The sequence below is a fragment of the Malaclemys terrapin genome, chromosome 3, assembly GCF_027887155.1.
Source record: "Malaclemys terrapin pileata isolate rMalTer1 chromosome 3, rMalTer1.hap1, whole genome shotgun sequence".
In the NCBI taxonomy this organism is placed as follows: Eukaryota; Metazoa; Chordata; order Testudines; family Emydidae; genus Malaclemys; species Malaclemys terrapin.
In genome coordinates this window covers 114,080,530-114,100,033 of record NC_071507.1, presented here as the reverse complement: position 1 = coordinate 114,100,033, position 19,504 = coordinate 114,080,530, and the positions used below count along the sequence as shown (strand labels likewise).

Here is a 19,504-nt window from a genome sequence, read left to right as displayed (position 1 = left end):
AGACTCCATATTCTTTAAAGTGCCCTAGAACAGGGGTGGGCAAACTTTTTGGGCCGAGGGCCCCATCTGAGGGGGGAAATTGTATGCAGGGCTGGGGCAGAGGGTTGGGGTGCGGGAGAGGGTGCGGGGTGTGTGGGGGGGTGTGGTGTGCAAGAAGGGCTCAGGGGCAAGGAATTGGGGCAGAGGAGGGGTGTGGGGCGTATGAGGGGGCTCAGGGAAGGGGGTTGGGGGTGCAGGAGGGGTGCGGAGTGCAGGAGGGGGCTCAGGACAAGGGTGCAGGAGGGGTGCGGACTGCGAGAGGAGGCTCAGGGCAGGAGGCTGGGGTGCAGGAGGGGTTCAGGGTGCATGAGGGGGCTCAGGGCAGGGAGTTGGGGTGCAGGAGGGTGCGCAGTGCAGGCAGGGGGCTTAGGGCAGGGAGTTGGGGAGCAGGATGCAGGAGGGGTTCAGGCTCCGGGGTGGCAGCGGTGCGCACCGGGGCCAGGGCAGGATCCCTGCATGCCTGCCCTGTCCCGGCCCCGCACCGCTCCAGGAAGCGCTTCGGCCCCTGGGGGAGGGAGGGAGGGCAGAGGGTGCCGTGTGCACTGCCCTTGCCGCGCCTCCAGGTATCTCCCCAGAAGCTCCCACTGGCTGCGGTTCCCCATTCCCAGCCAATGGGAGCTGCGGAGGGCAGTGCTTGGAGGCAAGGGCCCAGGGGTCGCAGGGATGTTGGGACGGCTGCTGCTGAGAGCAGCGCAGGGCCCGTGGTGCCACGGGGGGCAATCCCGTGGGCCGGATCCGAAGCCCCGAGGGGCTGGATCCAGCCCGCGGACCATAGTTTGCCCACCCCTGAGCTACAATGATGATTCTTTGGCTTTCACCTCAAACATAGCTGATTCCTTCACATAAAAAGTGTGTGAGAGTGTGTACATATCTTTAGCTCCCTTTGTTTCATGTACCACATACCTGGTAATAACATGAAATGACATTGTTGCTAAAACTAAACTGGTTCTTTATTAAGAGAACAACTTACAGAGGTGCCCCAACTGCAGTTAGCATTCCAGGCATGTACACACAGAGTGACTTCTTGGTGCTTTCTCCAAACTCTTCTCTCCTGCAACCTGTGCTCCTCTCTCCAAGTTCCATTCAGGTTGCTAAACCACCAGCTACATCCTAGAGAAGTGCAGCCCAGGGAAGTGGCTAGAAACATACTTTTTATTTTAAAAATGAAAACCAAGTCTTCTTCAAGGGCACCAGAGACTGGATCTCACCATCACTTAGGAGGAACGCTGTCATGGAGGACCAAACTCCTGAGGTATGAAAGTCATCAGGGCATGAGGATAGCATTCTCCTGCTAAAATATTAATGTTTTAGATTTTTGCCAGCCTGCAGACATATAACAAGCACTTACAAGTTCATGATAACATTTGCAACCCACCTTATGGAAAAATACTTGAAAGTATTGTATGTCAAGCTGCACTTAGACTTTCAAAACAGTGTCCACACAGAACATTACTGCATGGTGAGCCAGTGCGCTGTAGATTCACATTGCCGCACAGCGATCTACCATGTAAACAAGCCCTTAGGGAGTAAAGCACATGGGTAAATGTAACCTTTGGGTGGGCTAGAGTTCACTTCACTGCCCTCCTCCAGTGTCTAAAAAATCCCAATTCCCATAGAAAAGTAGCCGAAGACCAAGAATTCAGTCTCTAAGGATTTTCAGCAAGGATTGCACAGGGTCAGCCTCACCACATTCAAATCCCAAAAGGAACTAAAGAAATGAATTTAATTAAATACTTTATAAAATCTTATGATAAACAAATAATAATTTATTTTTTATAACATAACATGGTTATTTTATAATCTACATAGATCTACATATAATCTACATAAAATCTCAACAGTTCAGTCTCCACCGAAACAGTGAGAAGAAACTGAGAGTTCCCAAAAGCGTAGGCTGAGTTCACCTGAATCTCAGTTTGAGTCTTTGATCACCAAATCTAGTCTGTGGAGTCAAAAAACAACATCTTCCCTCTACTTGCTTGTAGGAATCTTCAATTGGAATCCATGCAGACCGTTCCTCTTCTGAAATCACTGTTAGCCAGTCAGCTAACTGATTAATCAGTTAAGTGTAGATTAAAAAAAAAAAACCCTGTTACAAGAAAATACAAATCTGAGAATAGCAAAATATAAATGACTCTTTCCCCATTACTACATTTAAAGGAAAGTTGATGAATCGCACTAGTTGAGACAATTTAACTAGAACAGTTTGGCTAAAATCAAAACAACATTCAAAGCATACAATTAAAATAGAAGAAATTATTTTTCCCTTCTAATTTCCCCTTGCTATTATTAACATAACCCTCAAACAGGGAAACATGAGCAAACAATATCACTAACCTGCTGCAAAATGCTTCAGAGTTAGGGACAACAACCTGCTTCCTGGCTCAGCTTCTCCCAACTCACACATGGCCCTTTGTAAAGCAGCTGCCCTTATGGAGTCTGTTGAAGCATACCCCAAATTACCCCACCCAAAATCCAGAGGTTTCTGGATGTGGAGGGCTAATAGAACTGACCTCAGCAGGTCATCTAGTCCAAACCCCTGTTCAAAGCAGGAGCCAATCCCCAAATGGTCTTCTTAAGGATTGAACTCATAACCGTGGGTTTAGCAAGCCAATGCTCAAACCACTGAGCTATCCCTCCTGCCTAGCAATAATAACCCAGACACAACTCACTCCCATCCCCCACATAGGTCTCTTAAAGAGATATCTCCCTATTAGGCACATGGGTTACATAAACTTCCTACCCACCTCATCCTCTTGTTTGATAAACTCTCTCAAATATGTTCTCTCTCGTTCGATTTGTCACTGTTGCTATCATGTGAGCTTTCCTTTAAACAGAATCCATAGTCTGGTTTTAAAAGCTCTTCATACATACTTGGATCTGCAGTACAAAATGTGCAAAACCTTATATACCTATTAAGAGGAACCTCAGGACAGGAATGTGGGAGCAGGGCTGGCATGTGTGTCATATGGTCACCCTTTCTTCTATCCTCCTCCAATTGATGAGGGAGCGTAAGAAACGCTTAGTCTCTCTCACTGTCTCTCTCAGTCTTATATACACTCACCCCTTCACTTCCCACCACAGCGTAGTGAGGGTTTTTCTATTGTTTAGTCTCTCTCCCTGCATTTTGGGCAGACTCAGCAGTAACTAATTTTCTCTCAGTCCCCTGCCTGCTCCTGAACTTCACCATTAGTGCTTCCCTGCTTACCAAGTTTTGAAGTGTTACCATTTCAGTGGAACTTCAGAACAGCAAAGAACCTTACAATGTAAAGGGAAATTCCCTTCTCATTTCTAGCCTCAGTTTTTAAGGTCTCTGTTTACTGGTTGGATCCTTTTACTCTTTTCTAGAACTGCCTGCTTGTGGGGGAGGCAAGCCTGGGAAACAGATGAAAGAGAAAAGTAAGAGAGCAATGTGGTAAGGAAACAAAAGGTTTGGACATTCTTTGTACTGATTTTGCTGCAAAGTATACTCACCAATGTGATATGTTTTCATGCACCATCAGCCTCCATGTCCTGCTGAACCACGAAGAAAATGTTCCCAAAGAAAAGGGACTTCACCAAAGGAAAAAAATAAATATTTTCACCATTGCAATTTATTATGAAGTCCTGACTGTTTTCAAGATTTTTGTCAACGTTCCACTTTCCATGGAGCCATAAAGTACTTGTGAGAAATTAACAAAAACATTGTTATTATGCCATTTGTTTCCTTTGATAAAAGATCTCACTAGCATCTTTCAACTAAACGGCCTCTGCCCAGTTCCTGTGTACCAGAGCGCACATCAGTATCCACCTCAGCCTAACAGTGATAACATTGGTCTTCAAAGTTTGCAAGGGCTCCAGGACAGACACCGTGGACACCAGAAATGTCTGGCTCATGCCAGTCACCCTTGACTGAGACTATAGACCTGCCAGCCCAGTTACTGAAAAACATTTCTCACATGCAGTGCAGTGACTTAGCATACATCATAAATACAAGCCACTAAAAACATCATTGTGGGTAAAAACCATAACCATCTCTTTGAAAAAAAAGTGTCCGGTCTCTAATGTAACCACTGAAACACAGTGGACAGAGGAAGACAAGAATCCTGGCATGAGATGTGACACCTTTAGAATAACAGCATTGCTATAATGTACAAAAAGAACAGGAGTACTTGTGGCACCTTAGAGACTAACAAATTTATTAGAGCATAAGCTTTCGTGGACTACAGCCCACTTCTTCGGATGCATACTATAATGTACGTGATTCTTGTATGTAGAAATCAAAAAGTCACTAACCTGCATGTGTGCACATGCACACACACACGCATTGAGCCAGGCATATACCAACATTTATGTTTCTCTCTAAATGAAGAGGAGCTTCCAGTCTGCATTCTATAAAGTCCATTCTTATCTACCTACGTTTTTGCATGGAATGTCCTTGATTATTTGGTTACTAAAAGAGAGGAACAGGGGAAAAATCAGAGCCCTATAGCTGCCAGAGCCTGTAATTTTCTTGATCCAACACTATACACTTGTGGAAATTGTACATTCCTTGATGTAGAGCTGTTGGCTTGACTCCTATTGACGAGTATCTCTCCAAAGGGGGAAGAGGCAGAGAGGAATTTGGAATCCTGATGAGCATGTCTCCTAGTTTAGAGTCTATTTGTCTAGCCTACTTGTTTGAGAAAGTTATGAAAAGCTGAAAAAAGGGACATTAAATAGAAGCTGGAACTCAACCTTAACTATAGCATGCTCTCTCTGCTCACACTATAATATTCCAGATGTACTAGCTACACAAAGGCAAAGCAAGGCAGTATTATTTATAGTGTCATCTCCCAAGAATGTTATGTCCCAACTTCTCCCACTCTTAGTTTTAAACACATGATGAACACTAGTCTTCCAGTAAAGACAACGTGGTACTTGGCCAGAGTGGTGGAATAAGAGACATGATTCTTTTCATGTTGGACCCTGCTGCATAATACTTCTCAACATACAAAGTAGACTTTATGCAGGATTATTGCAATCCCTGTTTTATTATGTAAGCTGACACTGTACCGTGTACTAATGTTTAGGCTACTCATAATATAACCTATACATTTTATACGGAGGGAAATGTATCCTCTGTCAGCCTCCATTTGAAATTTTAGATAGCAAAGCAGAAAAATGAAATGTCTAATTAATTTCATCTGCCTTGCACTTGCATTTTGAAACAGGCGGTAAATATCTTCCAACAGATTCATAGATCCCAGACGTGACATACAGTGGCTGCTAAAGGAAATTCATGGAAGGCTCACACACTTACTATGCATGTCTGACAATGCACGGCCAGGTTTGTCATATTACTGATCTCAGAGCGTCATGAGCTAGACAGATTGCACACAACCTTTCCCAGTCACCTCAGGCTTACGAGAGATTGCAAGTTCTACACTGGCAAAATGTTTTATTCTTTGGGGCGAGAGAATGAGGAAGCCCCCTACATACCCATTATAGCAATACTTTCCTAGTCATATTTTTGCTATCCTCACTAGAGGGAGAGTGCCAGAGAGAGAGAAACAGGAAACCAGGAACAAAAACATACATTGAATAGGTTGAAAACCTTCCCCAAATGTTCTCAAAAGTCCAACTCAACCTACCTGTGCTAACAGTACTGTTTACTCTAGACCTTCTGCTAAACATACAGTTTAGCTTCCCTACAGAGCTTCCCTTATTGTGGTAACAGTAGTAATTAAATATAATCTGATATGTTAAGGGACATTGTGAAAACTGGTAGACCTAAAGTTAGACTATTAATTTGCATTGTCTGCCATGAACAAATCACACCAATCTTCTTCTCCACTGATGAAGAAGGTACTGAAATGAATCCCAGTCTTATAAGTATTTGGTGTGTTAGGAGTCTTGTACATTTCATTGTCAGCTAAGTAGTGTAGAGCAGATGAGCAGACGTGCTCAGATGCTAGCCAGTGGATGGATGCTGTTGGTCCCAGACTACGAGAGAGACAACGTGGGTGAGGTAATGTCTTTTATAGATAGGCAAGACATAAATGTGACGTGTAATGCAAATATGCATATGCATACACATGTGCCATGAGTTTGACCTGTTTCCTGACTCTTTTTAAACTGGGATAAAAAGCCTCAGGGCAAAACCATCATTTTTAGTAAAACCCACAGGTCCCCTTGTATTTATATACACTATATTGCATACATAAGTGCATTAATAGAAGATTAAAGTTGCATGGCATACCACACCAAAGCCAGGAAGTCAAGGCTGCATGCACAACCTTAACTCATTCCCTTGCGCATACAGGGAATGTCATTTTTTCCCCACTTTCAACACGCTTTAAGCATGCGCGCGCGCACACACACACACACACACACACACACACACACACCAACAAAAAAGATGAACCAGAAATTTTTGTGCATGGAAATTTCTCATAAAAATGGCCTTTGTAAAAACAGAACTTTTGGGGGGAGTGGGGGAATTGGTGACATTTTAAAAAAATTTCATTTTAGCAAAAAAAAGTTAATCTATATGTGTATCAAAAAAAATTATTAAAATCATTTTCAAAATTTTGTGTTTACCAAAAAAAGTTTTACAACTAAAAACATAGGGTTTTTTTTTTCATTTAAAATTTTAATAATGTTTTCAAAAATGATTTTGAAAAAATGTTGGTAAAAAATTTGAACAGTTTTGTGAAAAACAGAAAATGGCTCTATCTGGAACCCACCAAAATGGTGAGAACTTCAAAATCTGAAAGTTTTTCACAAAACATTTTATGGGTTTTTTTTAAACCAACTGTAGTTGAACTGTTTTCATTTAAATTTACATACACGCACTCTCTTTCGCTCTAATAATTTGGCAGGGACCAAATATGAAAAATTTTAGCCTGAAAGTTTCCAAAAGTTATGAAAGTCTGAAAGCAGGATGCTGTAAGTGGAAACAGTTAAGCAACCCTAGAGAAGTCATTCCTGTTCCAGTTATTAAATACAGTGTTATTTTCTCTCATTTCATTATGATATAATATTTCTTTAAGATTTAGACCAGTAGTTCTGTTTTTAGTTTATCTATGTCATTTAGAGGGAATCATTTCTTAATAGTTTTCCTCTGCTAATAGGCTAAACATTTGTTTTCTTTCTTATGCAGCCAGTGAGTACTTCACAGACTCTTCACAAAAGTTCCACTGCACTATAGCAAAAACAGACCTGAAAACCTTTTATCCTTACCTCCTGAAACTGCTGTTGGTGTTTGTGTGCCTTTGTCCGTTTCAGTCTATATGGGGCGTGTGTGTTATTGACAGGGGCTAATTTTGTCATTCTACAGACTAACACAGCATCATTATTTACTTTATCTTGTAACTGAAGAAAACTCATCCTGCTTCCTTTCACTTTCATGTATCAATATTTACTAGCAGCTGTATCTCCTTTAGCTCTTTTTAACCATTCTATCTAAAAGGAACAGCAATTCACATCACCTTCTTGTGGCTCTATTTCCCCATCTGTAAAATGGGGATAATGACACTTGACCTCCTTGGTAAAGCATTTTGAGATCCATGGATGAAAAAGCACTATATTATTATTCCAGTACATTTATGTTTGACTTGGAATTGAACCACATTAACTGTCCACAAAATATTACCAATGGGGTTGGGGAATGACTGCAACGAAAGTTAGGCATGCTGTGACATTGTCTGCCAAAAGGCACAAAAATATCTGTGGGATTTCATACTTTCAATGATTTTTATGGCCAAAAGGAACCATTGGATCTTCTAGTCTGACCTTCTCTATACCACAGGCAACAGAATTTCACCCAATTACTCCTGTGTTGTGCCCACTAGCTTGTGTCTGGTGAAAGCATATCTTCAAGAAAGGCATCCAGTCTTGATCTGAAGATTTCAAGATGTGGAGAGACAGATTTGAGTGCCGCAGTTCTGCCTTCTTTTCCCTTTTCATTGATAGTAAGTAGTCTTTGTGGTTAGTCATTTTTGGGCAGGGGTGTGGTTTACATTGTGTGATTGTGTGTGCATGTGTACACACGGGTGCGCACACATGCTTGCCAAGTCTAATTACAGGCCACTGCCAATAAATAAACCAATAAATCTGCTGCACAGTCACACAGACTTGCACTCACCTAACAGAATGTGTACACTGCGGGCTTCTAATCTGCCTTCCTGCAGGAGCAATCGCCTGGCACCAATATGAAATCAGACTGTTTCACATTCTCGTGCTGTGTACCTGCCTTTCGGAAAGCCTTTTCCTTTGAATTACTGCCTGTGGTCAGCCGGGCAGAATGGGAAATAGCCTCGAGGAACTCAATGGGACAGAAATACAACATAATATTGAGAATGGCAGGAAAGCCTCTATTATTCTAGTCCATTCTATCTCCTGTGAGGCAGTGTGGAGGCAGTGGCGCCTGGAGCTTGTCTGCATTTAACTCACTTCCCTGGATTTCCGAGTCACAGCCACAGCTTGTACTAAAAGCCAAATATTTCACTCTTGAGTCGTACGACACTTCCTGATATAGGATGCACTTGCATGTCTCCTGGTGACCTTAAACACTAATAAAGGAGTCATAATATGACCTAGACAGGCCTTGAAAGCCAATCACAATGTGAGTGATTGATTTGGAAGTTTAATGGGTGAGTTTAGTTGTCTACTATTTGTCCAGAATCCTTCATGTTGTGTTCTGTTTATTATGATTGTGTGGGTAGGAGATTTAAAAATACACTTCAAGCTGCTCTTTTGCCAGCAGTGAAAGTTAATCCAGAATGCTAGGAGATCAAATATAAATATGCTAACAACTAGAAGCAGATCAGCAGCACTCATAGCTTTGCTCTCTCTTCCCCAAACATGCTACACCATTGAGATTTCAGGATCAAACTCTTAGCAGAGTGTATTTTCACCCAAGCACACATTCCAAGGATTTGTTTCTTATACACAATCATTTTAGCTTACATTCCAAACTCCAAGACCGCATGTGATCCTTATGTCCCTTGGGAGCTAATATCAATGGGACTATGGACCAAAGGCCTCGGATCGCACTTTGCTTTATTTTGTTTTATTTTTTGGAGTTTACTTTATCTATACCTGGAGATAAAACAAGTTACTTGGTTAGAATTGTGGATCAAACAGTCATGCCTCTTATAAAAACCTAGTTGGGGCATGATCCACTGATGTCTGACCATATTTTAAATGCTTTTGACCCAAATGCTTTTTAATTATTTTTCTGTCCTAAAAATATATGATGAGAAGAGAACTTACACAAGGTGATGTAGCAATCGCTATTTTATCTGCAGTCAAAGGTATTTATTGATTGAGGAACACAGAGCAGTTTAGTACATCTTTGAACTTAGTACAGCTCCTAGAACTGGTGTGTTCTAGATTAGGAAGGAGGCATGTCCACTCAAGGAGATCTGTTATCTACTGATGCTTTGTGATTTTTATGTGCAAATACAGGACCTGATTGATGCCAATGGAAAGACACCCCTGATTTAGGTGGACTTTCAATCAGGCCCTTTTTGTTAATGTGAGAAGAGCTCAAAAAAGCCAGAGTCCATATTTTTTTCATGAATAATTAATATAGGTTCATTTGAACCCTAAACTCTCAGGGATCCTGCCCCTGAGAGCAAACTCTAAGTAGAAGGGCTTTGCCTGAAAGAACTGTTATGTAGTCAGGGGGATGGAATTCTGCTTTCTCAACACACAAGTAGATGGTGGTGTATCTGCCAAGTCAGGTCACAGTCACTGATACTGGGCCAGAACCTCAGCTGATCTAAAGCAATGTATCTCCACTTAAAACAGCTGAGGATCAGACCCATTGTGTCTAAGGCCTGGTCTACAGTACACAGTTAGGAAGACATAAGGCAGCTTATGTTGACCTAATAATTAATGTGTCTACACTACCAGGTCACTTTCACCTACATTGCTACATTGAGCTAATTACTCCACCTCCGCCAGAGGTGTAGCACTTAATTCAATGTTGTTAGGTCGACACAGAGGCAGTGTAGACATTGCATTGCTTACGTCGACTTAACTGGCCTCCAGGAGGTGTCCCACAATACTCCGCTGTGACCACTCTGGTAAATGTTTTCAATTCCACTGCCCAGAAGCCAGGTACACAGGAACTTTTGAATTTCCATTTTTTTGGTGTGGAGAGCTTGCCTGCCCAGCTGATCATGGCGGCTCCACACTTCAAACGCACTCCAGCCAGAAGTACACAGGAAATGGTGCATCTTCTTGGTCTGTGGGGAGAAGAGGCTGTGCAGACACAGCTCTGATTCAGACATAAAAATATAGACATCTCTGAGCAGATCGCAGGGGAAAATGAGGAAGAAGGGCTATACCCAGGACACGCAGTCACATGAAAATGAAGGAACTGTGGCAGGTGTACCAGAAGGCAAGGGACGTAAACAGCCACTCTGGTGCAGCACCACAGACATGCCACTTCTACAATGAGCTGCATGCACTTCTCAACAGTGATCCCACTACAATCCCCAAGAGCAGTGTGGATAACAGCTCTGAGGAGTCAGAGTCCTGGGCCAGCTCAGGCAACACTAAGCAAAAGAAAAGGAGAAGGAAAATGGGAACCAGGCAAGTGGAGGATCAATTCTTCTGGAGACCCAGGAGCTCTTCGTAACACCAGAGCAGTCCAACCAGTCACAGAACAGCATCGTGGATGAGCATGATGCCAAGGAAGGAACTTCTGGTGAGTATGCAATTTGAAGTCATATTTGGGGTCAATATGTTCTGATATTCTATTTTTAATTAAAATGAACATGTTGAGGTAGAGTGGCTATCTGCTTCCCAGTGTCCACACCAGCTAGGCAAAGGGTGCCCCATGAAAAAGACTGTTTATGTACTGTGACAAAGTTTCTCCTCTATCTTGGTGGGTCCTGCTCTTATTGGCAGATTTTCTTGCCTCAGAGATTCACCATGTGGGTTGGGGAACAACCCAGAGACCTTCCCCTCTGGAAGAACCCACAGTCCAGGTCAATTGGGAGGTTTGGGGGGAACCCGGGCCCACCCTCTACTCCGGGTTCCAGCCCAGGGCCCTGTGGACTGCAGCTGTATATAGTGCCTCCTGTAACAGCTGCATGACAGCTACAACTCCCTGGGCTACTTCCCCATGGCCTCCTCCAAACACCTTCCTTATTCTCACCACAGGACCTTCCTCCTGGTGTCTGATAATGCTTGTGCTCCTCAGTCCTCCAGCAGCTCTCCCTCTCCCTCTCCCTCTCAATTCCTTGCGCCTCTTACTCCCAGCTCCTCACACTCACACCACAAACTGAAGTGAGCTCCTTTTAAAACCCAGGTGCCCTGATTAGCCTGCCTTAATTGATTCTAGAAGCTTCTTCTTAATTGGCTTCAGGTGTCCTAATTAGCCTGCCTGTCTGCCTTAACTGGTTCTAGCAGGTTCCTGATTACTCTAGTGCAGCCCCTGCTCTGGTCATCAGGGAACAGAAAACTACTCATTCAGTGACCAGTATATTTGCCCTCTACCAGATTCCTGTACCCCACTGATCTGGGTCTGTCACAGAACACAGGGATGGCCCAGAAAACCTCCACAGAGAGCTTCAAGAAACTTTTGTGGCGGTCCTCTGCAATCCATTGCAGAAGGTTTCTGGGAAGGGCTGCCTTATTTCTTCCACCATGGTAAGACACTTTCCTGCGCCACTCCAGTATTAATTCTGCTCGCATCATTGCAGTACACAGCACAGCAGCATGAGAGCCCGGTCTGGACCTGGAACTTGCAGGATCTATTCTCTTGCTGCCTCTGTTACCCTCAGGAGAGTGATATCGCATAGGGTCACCTAGGGGAAATGGTGGTAGTTTTCATTTCAACTGCTCGGACCACAAAAAATAGTATGTGTGGTCCCCCCGCATTGTGATTTTCCACTCCTTCACTCACGATTTCCAAAACATGGCTGTAGTTTGGGTGGCAGGGGTCCTCATTGACCTTCGTAACTGCAATCCTCAGATGACAGCTAGCAGCAGTGGCACCAGGGGGAAGGGAAATTTTGTGGTGCCCACACATTGTAGCAGGCATGCACCCCCTCCAGCACAGCCTCTGCCAAGGCTTGTAGTTTGGGAGGTCAGCGCTGGTCCCCAATCTCCAGACAATGTCCATGTTACAAGGAGGAGATGGCCTGGCCCTTTGCCCACCTCTGGTTCGTGGTGGGTTGCCCACTCAATGCTGCTGATGGTTCAGCACCGATGCCCCAGGGCCATATTCACCATGGCTGGGACAGCAAACAGGTTCAATAAATACCTAGTGTAAATGAAAAGGTTCTGCCTTAAACTTCCGTAAAACAAGGGGAGAGATTTTTATATAGCAACTCTGCACTGAACACTGGGTCTGCATTGACATTGGTTGCTTTGTGCTTTCCATGGCTTACAGCTGAAAGTGCAGCCTTCAGCTCTTCCTGCACACCGGTGGAGAGGCTCTCCCCTATAAGACGAAGGCTAAAGAGAATGCATGATGACATGTTTAATGAGATAATGAATGCCTCTGGGTTGGCAGACACCAAGCATTAAGTGTGGAGACTTCTCTCTCTGAAAAATGGGACATGGACATTGTGAGTAGGAGAGCAGCCCAGAAGCATGAGTGTGGCATGCAGCAGGAGATGCTGTGGATTCTGATGGAACAGACATATTGAGGCATCTGGTTGACCTTCAGGAGAAAAATCTTGAGGCTAGACTCCCTTTGCAGTCCCTGCAGAGCTGCCTTCCAACATCACCATCTTTCCCCCACTACCAAACGTTCTAGGAGGCAAGGGGGGGAAATGCAATATCCCTTCCACTCAAGCCCAAAGGGAGAGTCCTAAGAATAAAAGCGGGACATACAATGATGTGTGACAGGCAAGGCCACTGCTTTTAAAGACAAGATTAATGTGTTTTTCCCCTCCCAATTTTATTCCACCATGTGTCCAAGGTTAAATACTATTTGTGCTCTTTAAGTTTTCAGTATGTTTGTGCAATAAAAGTCCATGTCTTGTGAATGAAAGTATCTTTGTTAATTTAAAACAGGGAGAAGGGTCGGGACAGGGAACCTGAGGCAACAGAGGGGAGGTGCTGAGGACAAAAACCCAGCCATCTCAGCAAGGTTCACACTATGGAAGGCACAACACAGAGAAGCAGTGCACATTACTGTGGGTCATGACTAAAATGGATTTTCAAAGCCTCCCTGAGATGCAGTACCCCATGCTCTCTTCTTATAGCCCTGGTATCTAGCTGCTCAAAATTAGCAGACAGCCGATCCACCTCCACGCCCCATCTCTGTGCAAACTTCTCTCCCTTTGCCTCACAGGTATTATGAAGCACACAGCAGGCAGCTATAACCATGGGGATATTGCTTTCACTGAGGTCTAACCTAGGACCTATCTACCCACTGCTCTCCAACCACCCAGCTCTGAAGACAGAGGGGAGATCAGCTGCATCTGGTCAGGCTCCCAGCTCTGAAGGCAGCATCACCACCACAGCAGTTCAGAAGTAAAAGTGGCATGCTATGCCCTTACTTCTCCACTGCTGCTGGCAGCAGTGCTGGCTTCAGAGCTGGGCACCTGGCCAGCAGCCACTGCTCTCCAGCTGCCCAGCTCTGAATATGTGCAGTAAGTTATTTTCCCTAAATCTTCTGATGCCCCCGAACTCATTCCATGCCCTCTAGGGGGCATGCCCACCAGTTTGAGAATGTCTGGTTTACAACATGCTTTACAAGTGTTTGTTCCTCACTGCATAAGGCTTTTCCCCAAGCCTTTACCTACTACCAAGGCACAGGGCAGAAGAGAGATCTCATCTCTCTGAGATCCTGAGCTCCTTTGTCCTTGTGCCCTCCAGCCTCCTCCTGACTCTCATTTAACCATCCTCAGCTGAGGAGCTGAATCCCCTTGCTGACTGATTAATCACCTGGTACTTAATCAATTATCTCATCACTTTGGCTCATGTGGGAACACTTACTGAGGCCATGTCTACACTAAAAAATTAAGTTGACCTAGCTTATGTTGGCATACAGCCATCGCAGTAATTGTATTGCTTATCCGTGTCTGCACTTTGCTCCTTGTGTCAGCAGTGCATGTCCTCACCAGGTGCGCTTATATGGATTGTATTATCAGTGTGGGGCATTGTGGGGATGGTTCCTGAAAGCCAGTAACAGCCAATATAAGCAATGCAGTGTCTACACTGACACTGTGTCAACCTAACTACATTGACCTTGACACTATGCCACTTGCGGAGGTGGAGTTATTAAGTTGGCATAGTTGGGCAGTAACATCAGCGGGAGCAATATTTAAGTGTAGACACTTCCATAGTTAGGTTGACGTAAGCTGCCTTGCGTCGACCTCTGTGGTGTAGACCAGACCTAAGGGCACAGAGTGAGGAGTCAGCCTTAGGCTACTCACACCCTGTCACACCTCCCAGATTATTTTTAATGAACTCTCAGTTTAAAATAAGATATCATCAAGGTCTGGTTCTCAATTAAATTCCACATGGTAGATTTTAACATTAATTTTTACAGAACCCTGTATGTTTCATTCCTATTATACTCTATAGCACATATCCATAAAAAAGAGTTTGATAATGATGAGTATCTTTGGAACATTTCTGTGTCACTTGGACCTCTCTATCAACTTTCCTCTGGCTATTCAGATCAATATGCCTCAGGATATTTCCTGGTGTCTGATGCATCCATTTTATTGTTCTCATTAAAATGAACTATGGAAAATAGTTCACTGAGGTTCTTGCAAAGACCCCATTGCTTTCTTTTCAATCCATTAGATATTGTTGTGAATCAAATTTTGTTGCAGTGTGTGTGTGTGTGTGTGTGTGTGTGTGTGTGTGTGTGTGTGTGTGTGTGTGTGTGTGTGTGTGTGTGTGTGTGTGTGTGTGTGACTATTGAACAAATGCCTCCTCTCCCACTCAAATGTTACAAGGATGAGTTCTTCATTTAACAGCCATGAAGCATTTTGATAGTCTGTTCAGGTCAGCATCTTTTCAGCAAAGATACTGACATGCCCATTGTCAGAAAAAACAATTCCCTTTTTGTAGTAAAATACCTATTTTTCCAGTGTGTCCATCCAGAATGCTATCTTAATTCAATGCATTTCATTTTTTCTCCCTATTAATAAAAACATTAGATAGATAGATAGACTTATGCCTGCAAGTGTATTGAGGCTGCATCATATCTTTAAAAGGCACAGCACCTTGAATTTCATATCTACTTTATTATGGCCATAAGAGCTGTTTTATGTAGTAATAAAAAGCAGCATGTGCCATATTTAATAAGGATAGGTGAACTGCTTCAAATAAAATTACAGACCTGATCCTTCACACAAAACTGAACCTGAAGCTATTCTGAGGTTTGAAAAAGTTAGTTTGTTAATTTATAAACTATTTTCTTCTTCTTTTTCTTCTTTTTTTTTCCTCAGAAGCAAACATACTGAAACACAGCTAGAAAAGATATCCTTACGTTTTCCAATCCCAACAAGGCAAGGGAGCACTGGACTTCCTGAGAGGAAACCTGTTATCCCAAACTTGACAGCCCAAATTCTATACCAAGAAGTGAACAATTAAGTTTGGATAGGCATCCAATCTTTAGGAAGCTTCCCTGGAAAAAAAACTGAGGACATTGTGGAGGTGAATCCATCACCACCTTTAATATTTACAGAGACTTTGACTCATTACAGTGAGATCAAATTACAGAGTTTTAGTGATGGGTCCATTGCATTTAAGGATGCTAAAGAAACATCCGGTATTTGAAAATTTTGATGGTATCGATATGTAGTAATAGGAAAGCATAGACTATCTGTAGTTGTTACAAGCCTGATGTGTCTTTAAACCTTATGTTTGCTGAATAGGTCATCTTGGGTTCATTGTACAAAATACTGTACTGTGTTGCAGATGTTATCAGTATTTGTGGGCAAGTTATTTGGGGTTTGTGTTTAGACCATTTTACCCAGTTTTCATATCTTCAAAATAATCTTCATGAACAGACTCATTTGAGAAATGCTGACAACTTAATTTCTTGCCTTATTCGCTTTTATTAGCAGTCCTCCAAATGTGTTTGCCTCCCAAGGTTTGTAGGTAGGATAAAAATGTACACCTCTGGAATTCCTGGCATAGTAACATTGTGAGTTTTCAGGATGGGTCATTTCTCTTGTTCATAATGCTCAGGTTACATCTTAACATCTGAATCACTATAAATTGCAAGTCTGTCTTGTCTGAATACAATAGCAAGGCTATTTAGATTATAAGGTCTTTGGGGATAGGGATTGTCTACAACTGCTGTTTTGGGGTTTTTTTTTTTTTTTTTTTTTTTTTTTTTTTACAGAGCCTGGCACAATGAAGCCCCATTCTTGGTTGACCTTTAGGCACTTCCATAATAAACATGGTTAATAATAAATAATAATAATAATAATAAATAAATACATAAATAAAAACATTAATTGATTTTTGGCTACTGTCACATTCAGGGTATCCTCTCAAAGGTCTGAGAGAGACTTTGAGTATCATCTTCTGAAGACCTTCTGGGGAACCTGGAGTACTTCCATGATGTGAGACTTGATTCAAGAGATTCTGGGGATTGCTACTCACCAATCATCTTGCTTTTGTGTGTTTTCCCTCTGCCTCCTTGTTGCATCTTCTTGGCATTCCGGTCTCACATTCAATCTCCCAACCACTTTATCAAATCTACGAAATTATTGAGAACATAGGTACGACTCATGCAGGATGTACTGACTTTTTCTGTTTCTCTGGCATGTCTCCATGAGACAAGCTGTCAATCTCGCTCCTCTTAACCCACCTTGGTGGTTGTTCTAATTTTCCTGATGACCTCTTGTGCCATACCTGTCATTTATGCCACTGTATTTATATTTATGTATGTATTTCAGTTTATTCAAAAGCACCACCCTGATCCTTAGTAGCCTGAGTGCCTCCACTGAGCTCAGCTGTTGTGTATCATATACGAAGAAAGGCAGTCTGAAAAATGCCATTTAGGGTTTTATTGGTTAAAACCAACAATATGTACACAATAACACATCTCTTCTGCTCCATGTCAGATTTTCCATAAATCTCACTCCAGATTCATGGAGTACACACATCCCCCCTTTCTAAGCATAATGTGTGAGATGAGAAAAGGCTTGCTTAGAAATTAAATGAGAAAGATTAAGACTAACAGCTGTGGCTGGCAGGCATCTCTTCTTTTTCCAAGTTAATTTAACATGTTTACCCACGAGATAAGCATGGCAGATGACATATACATTATAATTTCAAACTATGTACTTACAAACCTTGCCCTGCGCAATCAGGCCTTTTCAGTTATTTGTAGGCCAGCTACACATTGGTCCAATATGCCTGCCTCACCAAAAAAGAGAAAGGAACCTACCTTGTAATCTGAACTCTGTCAGAATTTATCCCACAGTGGGCATGGCTGTCATGTGAACAGAATAATTAGAGGGGACTACATGGCTTCCATGGCAACAGAAACTTAATCCAAGTCTGTTCAGGTAACACACAGCTGTGAGACGGCTTTATTCCAAAGGGGCCCATAGCAAACTATCCTGTGTGAAGTGGATACTTTACACCAAGTGGCAACGCAGCCATTAGTATAAGGGCTTGGGGTAGGTATGCCTGGAAGCACTGTCAGTAAATCTTCATTTAGGCCATGATGTAATGTTATTGCTTTAATCAGACATTTCATCCTGAGTCCATCTCTGTAAACACAGATTTGTACAAATCTATGCTCAGTTAATTTGGTCTCTTCAACAGATTCTCTGCTTCCACAACGTAGCATTATCAAAACCATCTAATTGATTTAGGAGACTAAGTCCCATTGATTTTCAATGAGAGTAAAGACTTGCCTAAATGGAAAGTTATACTGGCACATAAGGTAAGGTATGAATTTAAACCACTATTAATTATACTGGTACAGCTCCCATATAGACATTGTTATTCCAGCATAAAAGGGTCATTGGGGTGTGGGTGGGGGGAAGAGGGAGTTAGGTTATGTTCCTTTGAAAATGGTTTGAGCTAAACCAGAAAAAGCCACTCTCTTTTTGGAATAATAGCTCCCACACAGGGATCTATATAGATCTGACTATAGAGGTTTAACTATACTAGTATAATTATATTGGTATAACTTCCACATAGACAAGCCCTTAGGCTCCTAAAGCCCAGATCCACAAACGGAATTAGGAGCCACTTCCCTGAAAGTGCTTGCAGTGTAGAAATTGCTTGGCAGTAAGCTAATGCAAATCTGACCAATGGGCTGGTGAGTAGCCATGAATCTAGAAATACCAAAACCTCCTGTAATATATGTCACCACATAAATCTTTGATGACTATAGTGATTTCACTATACTGAAATAGTTGAGGGTGTTTTTTTTTATACTATAGGAGCTTCATTAATATTGTCTTCATGAACTGGTTCCACACTTTAATTAGTTTTATAAAAAGCCTAACATTGAAGCTCTCCAGAACAATCTGAGACTTTCTCCCAGCTAAAATTAGAAAATTATAAGGTGATGGACTATAACATCCCTCTAACTGAGACTTCTGGGCAAAACAAGTAACTGACACAATCACTGGAATTGGTTTGAAAGAGAAGTAACACTGAACTCCAGCCTATATTTTGTGGTGATTAGTAGAGGAATCAGTCATGATATAGGAGTCTGATCTTAAATATGTTAATTGCACACAAACATTCAGCAAATGTACTCTTTACAATGTGGTGAGGGTCAGAAAAGCTAGTTTAATAAAATGGCCCCTTGTTACTGTCCTCTGTTAACCTTTTTCTGCCTTCACTTTCACTTCCACTTCCACTGAAGCCAATCAAATAAATTATGAACCAAAAGACCTAGCATATCAATTTTCCAATCAGTTAAGTGGATGTAACTCCCACTATGGTCAGCATAACTGAGAGCAGAATTGGATCCTGTGGCTTTTGAGTCATAGGGCATATCTACACTACATCTAGGCAGACCATCTGCCAAGTTTTAAGCAGGACAGTCCTGCTTTTCTAAGGTTACTTTGTCACCCTTCAGATACTAAAACAAAACTGGCAATAGTTTTGACTGGTATCAGACCGGGGATGCCATTTTGAATAGCTCCCCATCCCTACTGGCATGAACTCATGTGCATGGTGCAGGTGAGGTCATGCCAGTGGGCACCAGTGTGCTCTTCAAAATGGCATCCCCATGTGGCATGATCTTGCACACACCATGCATGTGAGGTCACACCAGAAGGGGTGGGCCCATGCTGTTCCTGGAGGTACCAGCACGTCTGGTATTCTGGAAATGCATGAGTGGCCACCCTAACTGCATCTAGAAGCAAGTCTCCCAGATCATGTTCACAGACTCATGCTAGGGGACTCATGCTAATGCGCTAAAAAATAGCCATGGAGATGTTACTGCTTGGGCTTTCAAGCACTCTGCCCCCAGGTTTCAGAACCTGAGCTCCAACCTGAGCCACAAAATCAAGCACCATCTGTGCAGCTATTTTTA

At 42.7% G+C, this 19,504-nt stretch overlaps 1 long non-coding RNA gene across 1 annotated transcript in view; it reads right to left on the bottom strand.

The window, feature by feature from the left end:
- Positions 1–1,871: 1,871 nt before the first annotated feature.
- The window catches only part of LOC128835052 (uncharacterized), a 106,442-nt gene continuing 88,809 nt past the window's right edge, over positions 1,872–19,504 (bottom strand). Inside the window, exons 3-4 of the long non-coding RNA XR_008444562.1 lie at positions 3,514–3,591; positions 1,872–2,919 (exon numbers count right to left, since the gene is read on the bottom strand). This is a non-coding gene — a long non-coding RNA (uncharacterized LOC128835052). The remainder of the gene's footprint in view (positions 2,920–3,513; positions 3,592–19,504) is intronic.